This window comes from Carcharhinus amblyrhynchos, chromosome 24 (assembly GCF_965287045.1).
Source record: "Carcharhinus amblyrhynchos chromosome 24, sCarAmb.v2.hapA, whole genome shotgun sequence".
NCBI lineage: Eukaryota > Metazoa > Chordata > Chondrichthyes > Carcharhiniformes > Carcharhinidae > Carcharhinus > Carcharhinus amblyrhynchos.
The window spans coordinates 39,614,101-39,620,754 of NC_137347.1; positions in this window are offsets into that span (position 1 = coordinate 39,614,101).

The following is a 6,654-nucleotide window of genomic DNA, read 5'->3' on the forward strand; positions in this document are numbered from 1 at the left end:
AATGATGTGGAGATGCCGGCGTTGGATTGGAGTAAGCACAGGAAGCAGTGTCACAATACCAGGTTAAAGTCCAACAGGTTTATTCGGTAGCACAAGCTTTCGGGGTGTTGCTCCTTCTTCTCTGAAAGCTTGCGCTACCAAAGAAACATGTTGGATTTTAACCTGGTGTTGTGACAATTCTTGCTGCGTTTGGAATTCCCAGCAAGCAGTGGAGGCTCATTGGATATATTCCGGACTGAATTAGACAGATTTTTGGTTGTCAGGAGTGATGGGGGACAGACAGGAAAGTGGAGTTAAGGCCACATCAGACCAGCCATGTCTTGAGGGATCAAATGACCTGTTCCTGCTTCTTCTGTTCAATATCTGATAACCTTAAAATGGCTGGAGGACACTGAATATGCAGGCAAGTGATTCACAACAAATGAGAAGCACCAAATGTTGAAGGGAAAGGTGACATTTATTGCCTTGTAGTCTAATGGTAGGACAGACAAGCCCTGACCATCTTTCCAGAAGATATTGGCGGGTTTAGCGCACTGTGTACTGCACAATGGCATACAAGGCTATTAAATGGATACGCTGCCTTGAACACAGATTGCAACACATATACATTAAAAACCTGTTGAAGGAAATGAGTTCTGAAAACGTGAGTGTTCCATACATTCTCATTGTTCCTGTGGAGCTGAGTCGAGAGGCAGCGATTTTTGGGCGTGCGAGGAGGCAAAAATAAGGTATAATTTTCTGTTTATTCCGTTTAACTTTTTATTTTTAGTGTTAAGTCGCGAGTTTCGGCGGTTTTTTTTTAAATTAGTTAGAAACCGGAAGTCGTCACTAGGACGCTTACCGGTAGTTGTAGTTTTTTTTTTCGGGTTTAAAAACACCTACCTCCGTGTCTCGGCCTCATTGTTCCTGTGGAGCTGAGTCGAGAGGCAGCGATTTTTGGGCGTGCGAGGAGGCAAAAATAAGGTATAATTTTCTGTTTATTCCGTTTAACTTTTTATTTTTAGTGTTAAGTCGCGAGTTTCGGCGGTTTTTTTTTAAATTAGTTAGAAACCGGAAGTCGTCACTAGGACGCTTACCGGTAGTTGTAGTTTTTTTTTCGGGTTTAAAAACACCTACCTCCGTGTCTCGGCCTCATTGTTCCTGTGGAGCTGAGTCGAGAGGCAGCGATTTTTGGGCGTGCGAGGAGGCAAAAATAAGGTATAATTTTCTGTTTATTCCGTTTAACTTTTTATTTTTAGTGTTAAGTCGCGAGTTTCGGCGGTTTTTTTTTAAATTAGTTAGAAACCGGAAGTCGTCACTAGGACGCTTACCGGTAGTTGTAGTTTTTTTTTTCGGGTTTAAAAACACCTACCTCCGTGTCTCGGCCTCATTGTTCCTGTGGAGCTGAGTCGAGAGGCAGCGATTTTTGGGCGTGCGAGGAGGCAAAAATAAGGTATAATTTTCTGTTTATTCCGTTTAACTTTTTATTTTTAGTGTTAAGTCGCGAGTTTCGGCGGTTTTTTTTTAAATTAGTTAGAAACCGGAAGTCGTCACTAGGACGCTTACCGGTAGTTGTAGTTTTTTTTCGGGTTTAAAAACACCTACCTCCGTGTCTCGGCCTCATTGTTCCTGTGGAGCTGAGTCGAGAGGCAGCGATTTTTGGGCGTGCGAGGAGGCAAAAATAAGGTATAATTTTCTGTTTATTCCGTTTAACTTTTTATTTTTAGTGTTAAGTCGCGAGTTTCGGCGGTTTTTTTTTAAATTAGTTAGAAACCGGAAGTCGTCACTAGGACGCTTACCGGTAGTTGTAGTTTTTTTTTTCGGGTTTAAAAACACCTACCTCCGTGTCTCGGCCTCATTGTTCCTGTGGAGCTGAGTCGAGAGGCAGCGATTTTTGGGCGTGCGAGGAGGCAAAAATAAGGTATAATTTTCTGTTTATTCCGTTTAACTTTTTATTTTTAGTGTTAAGTCGCGAGTTTCGGCGGTTTTTTTTTAAATTAGTTAGAAACCGGAAGTCGTCACTAGGACGCTTACCGGTAGTTGTAGTTTTTTTTTCGGGTTTAAAAACACCTACCTCCGTGTCTCGGCCTCATTGTTCCTGTGGAGCTGAGTCGAGAGGCAGCGATTTTTGGGCGTGCGAGGAGGCAAAAATAAGGTATAATTTTCTGTTTATTCCGTTTAACTTTTTATTTTTAGTGTTAAGTCGCGAGTTTCGGCGTTTTTTTTAAATTAGTTAGAAACCGGAAGTCGTCACTAGGACGCTTACCGGTAGTTGTAGTTTTTTTTTTCGGGTTTAAAAACACCTACCTCCGTGTCTCGGCCTCATTGTTCCTGTGGAGCTGAGTCGAGAGGCAGCGATTTTTGGGCGTGCGAGGAGGCAAAAATAAGGTATAATTTTCTGTTTATTCCGTTTAACTTTTTATTTTTAGTGTTAAGTCGCGAGTTTCGGCGTTTTTTTTAAATTAGTTAGAAACCGGAAGTCGTCACTAGGACGCTTACCGGTAGTTGTAGTTTTTTTTTTCGGGTTTAAAAACACCTACCTCCGTGTCTCGGCCTCATTGTTCCTGTGGAGCTGAGTCGAGAGGCAGCGATTTTTGGGCGTGCGAGGAGGCAAAAATAAGGTATAATTTTCTGTTTATTCCGTTTAACTTTTTATTTTTAGTGTTAAGTCGCGAGTTTCGGCGTTTTTTTTAAATTAGTTAGAAACCGGAAGTCGTCACTAGGACGCTTACCGGTAGTTGTAGTTTTTTTTTTCGGGTTTAAAAACACCTACCTCCGTGTCTCGGCCTCATTGTTCCTGTGGAGCTGAGTCGAGAGGCAGCGATTTTTGGGCGTGCGAGGAGGCAAAAATAAGGTATAATTTTCTGTTTATTCCGTTTAACTTTTTATTTTTAGTGTTAAGTCGCGAGTTTCGGCGTTTTTTTTAAATTAGTTAGAAACCGGAAGTCGTCACTAGGACGCTTACCGGTAGTTGTAGTTTTTTTTTTCTCGTGCCCCTAACACTATAAATTAGTGCAGAGAGGATTCCCGATTCTCTACACTGGTAGAGAATCCCACCCTTCCACCTCCTCTAACCTAATTATAAGTGTGAGGGAAGTTTTTTTTTATATTTTTACTTTTCTGCTGGTAATTGATTCAGGGATGGCAGTTCAGGCTGTAAGCTGCATCTCCTGTGGGATGTATGTAGTGAGGGACTCCCACAGTGTTTCAGGTGATTTTAATTGTGGGAAGTGTGTTAGATTGCAGTTTCTGGAGGAGCGTGTAAAGGAGCTGGAAGGGGAATTAGAGGAGCTCCGTATAATTCGGGAAGTGGAGCAGGACATAGAAAGGAGTTATAAGGAGATAGTCACTCCTAGGAATAAGTCTTGGGTCACTGCCAGGAAGAGGGGCAAAAAGCAGTTGGGGGGACAATCCCCTGGGGCTGTTCCCCTCCAAAATAGGTTCTCGGTCCTGGAGGCTACAGTTGAGGAGAAATCAACTGGGGATAGCCAAAGGGAGCAGGTCTCTGGGGGTGAGCCTATTGGCAAGCCTCAGGTGGTTAGGGGTAAGAGATTGGGCCTTGTGATTGGGGACTCCACGGTTATGGGGACGGATAGGAGAGTTGGAGGTAAGGGTAGGGACTCTGGGCTGGTGTGTTGCCTACCAGGGGCTGGGGTCCAGGATGTTTCGGACAGAGTATTCAGGACTCTTAGGGGAGAGGGAGATCAACCCCAAGTTATAGTTCATGTGGGGACACATGACATAGGGAGATTAAGGGAAGGGGATATTAAGCAAAGATTTATGGAGTTGGGGTGGAAACTTAAGGCGAAGTCAGAAAGAGTAGTTATATCTGGACTCTTGCCTGTACCACGGGATAGATTAGAGAGGAATAGGGAGAGGGAAAGTTTGAACTCGTGGCTGAGGGGATGGTGCAGGAGGGAGGGGTTCAGGTACTTGAGCAATTGGGGCTCATTCTGGGGAAGGTGGGACCTCTATAAGAGGGATGGTCTACACCTGAACCAGAGGGGAATCAATATCCTGGGGGGTAAATTTGCAAAAGCGATGCAGGAAGGTTTAAACTGATTCGGAGGGGGGGAGGGATAGTGAGGAAAGGGGGTGAAAGTGAGGGGGGCATAGTTGGGGAATGCAAGGCACGGCATAGTGGGGGTGGGGCGGAGCAGGGTTTGAAATGCGTGTACTTTAATGCGAGGAGTATTCGCAATAAAGTGGATGAACTTGCAGCGTGGATCAGTACCTGGGACTTTGATGTTGTGGCCATTTCTGAGACTTGGATAGAGCAGGGTCAGGAATGGATGTTGCAGGTTCCGGGGTACAAATGCTTTAGTCGGAGTAGAGAAGAAGGTAGAAGGGGGGGTGGGGTAGCATTGCTAGTCAAGGACTGTATCACAGTGTCGGAGAGAAAGTTTGATGAGGACTTGTCAGTTGAGGTAGTATGGGCGGAGATTAGAAATAGGAGAGGAGAGGTCACCCTGTTGGGAGTCTTTTATAGACCTCCTAAAAGTTCTAGAGAGGTTGAGGAAAGGATTGCGGAGACAATCCTGGTTAGGAGTGAAAGTAATAGGGTAATTGTTATGGGGGACTTTAACTTTACGAATATTGATTGGAGTTGCTATAGTTCTAGCTCGCTTGAGGGGTCAGTGTTTGTACAAAGCGTGCAGGAAGGTTTTTTGTCTCAGTATGTAGACAGGCCAACTAGAGGTGAGGCTATATTGGATTTGGTGCTGGGAAATGAGCCAGACCAGGTGCTAGACTTGGAAGTTGGTGTGCATTTTGGTGATAGTGACCACAATTCGGTTACGTTCACCTTAGTGATGGGAAGAGATAGGCGTGAACCTCGGGTCAGCAATTTTAGCTGGGGTAAGGGCGATTATGAGGCTATCAGGAGTGAATTAGGAAGCATGGATTGGATTAGGGGATTGCAGGGACTGGGAACATCTGAAATGTGGAATTTTTTCAAGGAGCAGCTACTGCGAGTCCTTGATAGGTATGTCCCTGTCAGGCATGGTGGATTTGGTAGGGCTAGGGAACCGTGGTGCACTAAAAGAGTTGAGTCGATGGTTAAAAAGAAAAAGGAGGCTTATGTTCGGATGAGATTGGAGGGCTCAGATAGTGCACTAGAAAGCTTTAGATTGGCTAGGAGGGAGTTGAAGAGTGAGTTGAGAAGGGCTAAAAGAGGACATGAGAAGACTTTGGCTGATAGGATTAAGGAGAATCCTAAGGCGTTCTATAAGTATGTCAAGAACAGAAGGTTGGTCAGGGCAAGATTAGGGCCAGTTACAGACAGCAGGGGGAAGTTGTGTGTGGAACCGGAGGAGATTGGAGAAGTATTGAACCAATATTTCTCTTCGGTGTTCACGCAGGGGGACATGAATATAGCTGAGGAGGACATTGGGTCGCAGGGGTGTAAAATAGAAAGTATTACGGTTGATAAAGAGGATGTGCTGGAAATTCTTGAGGGGCTGAAAATAGATAAGTCCCCTGGTCCGGATGGGATCTACCCTAGGATTCTCTGGGAGGCTAGAGAGGTGATTGCAGAGCCTCTGGCTCAGATCTTCAGGTCGTCATTGGTCTCTGGTGTAGTCCCGGAGGATTGGAGGATAGCGAATGTTGTCCCATTGTTTAAGAAGGGGAACAGAGACTTTGCCGGGAATTATAGACCGGTGAGTCTTACTTCTGTTGTGGGCAAGGTTTTAGAAAAAATTATTAGGGATAGGATTTATAGTTATTTGGAGTGTAATGAATTGATTAGAAATAGTCAGCATGGTTTTGTAGCAGGTAGGTCGTGCCTTACTAACCTTATTGAGTTTTTTGAGAAGGTGACCAAAGAGGTGGATGGGGGTAAGGCAGTTGACGTGGTATACATGGATTTTAGTAAGGCGTTCGATAAGGTTCACCATGGTAGGCTTCTGCAGAAAATGCAGATGTATGGGATTGTGGGTAATCTAGGAAGTTGGATCAGGAATTGGCTATCAGATAGGAGACAGAGGGTGGTGGTGGATGGTAAATATTCATCATGGAGTGCAGTTACGAGTGGTGTGCCTCAGGGATCTGTTTTGGGGCCACTGTTGTTTGTAATTTTTATTAATGATCTGGATGAGGGTATAGTTGGGTGGATTAGTAAATTTGCTGATGACACCAAAGTTGGAGGTGTGGTAGATTGTGAGGAAGGGTGTCATAGTCTGCAGGGAGACTTAGATAGGTTGCAGAGCTGGGCCGAGAGGTGGCGGATGGAATTTAATGCGGAGAAGTGTGAGGTAATTCACTTTGGTAGGAGCAACAGATGTGTCGAGTATAGGGCTAACGGGAGGACTTTGAATAGTGTGGATGAACAGAGGGATCTAGGTGTGTGTGTACATAGATCCCTGAAAGTTGGGAATCAAGTAGATAAGGTTGTCAAGAAGGCGTACGGTGTCTTGGCGTTTATTGGTAGGGGGATTGAATTTAGGAGTCGCAGTGTAATGTTGCAACTGTACACTACTCTAGTGCGGCCGCACTTGGAGTACTGTGTGCAGTTCTGGTCCCCGCATTACAAGAAGGATGTGGAGGCGTTGGAGAGGGTGCAGAGGAGGTTTACTAGGATGTTGCCTGGTATGGTGGGGAGGTCCTATGAGGAGAGACTGAGGGATCTAGGGTTGTTTTCGTTGGGAAGAAGGCGGCTAAGAGGGGATCTTATTG